Source organism: Penaeus monodon, chromosome 25, assembly GCF_015228065.2.
Source record: "Penaeus monodon isolate SGIC_2016 chromosome 25, NSTDA_Pmon_1, whole genome shotgun sequence".
NCBI classification, from domain to species: Eukaryota; Metazoa; Arthropoda; class Malacostraca; order Decapoda; family Penaeidae; genus Penaeus; species Penaeus monodon.
In genome coordinates this window covers 21,193,628-21,194,095 of record NC_051410.1, presented here as the reverse complement: position 1 = coordinate 21,194,095, position 468 = coordinate 21,193,628, and the positions used below count along the sequence as shown (strand labels likewise).

At 37.8% G+C, this 468-nt stretch overlaps 1 protein-coding gene across 1 annotated transcript in view; it reads right to left on the bottom strand.

Moving 5' to 3' along the window:
• The window catches only part of LOC119589112 (organic cation transporter protein-like), a gene marked incomplete in the record, with an annotated part of 16,544 nt that overhangs the window by 3,809 nt on the left and 12,267 nt on the right, over positions 1 to 468 (bottom strand).

Sequence of the window (468 nt, the reverse complement as noted above, 5' to 3'; positions counted from 1 at the left end):
CAATACCAATGAAAGGCGGAGCAGGGAAACGTGGTTATGTGGAAGGTTTTTTTCCCTGTGGTGCTTCCTCAGGTATATACGAAAGGAGGCATGCCCTGGAGAATGTTGGAGTCGGCTGATGCGTCGGAAGCATTATCTCTTTAACATTAAATAACTACACTACTGCTTTGCGACTGAATGTGACGACATTAAAAGGTTTAGATGTGTGCCTTTGGGTTTTTATTGCATCAAACTGGATATAGAATAGATTTATTTCCAGAGATTTAGCAATAGCACTATAAACATTATAGTACGTATTATAGTATAGTTTTGTTATACTTACTATCACGGTCAAGAAAGCAATTTCACATACTTTTTATTGCCATTTCTATTAAATAACGCCATTATATTGTCAGGATCATTATCAGCATCGATACTTTTGTCATCACTGTAACAGCCACTAAGATCATCGTAAACCTCCACCCGGAG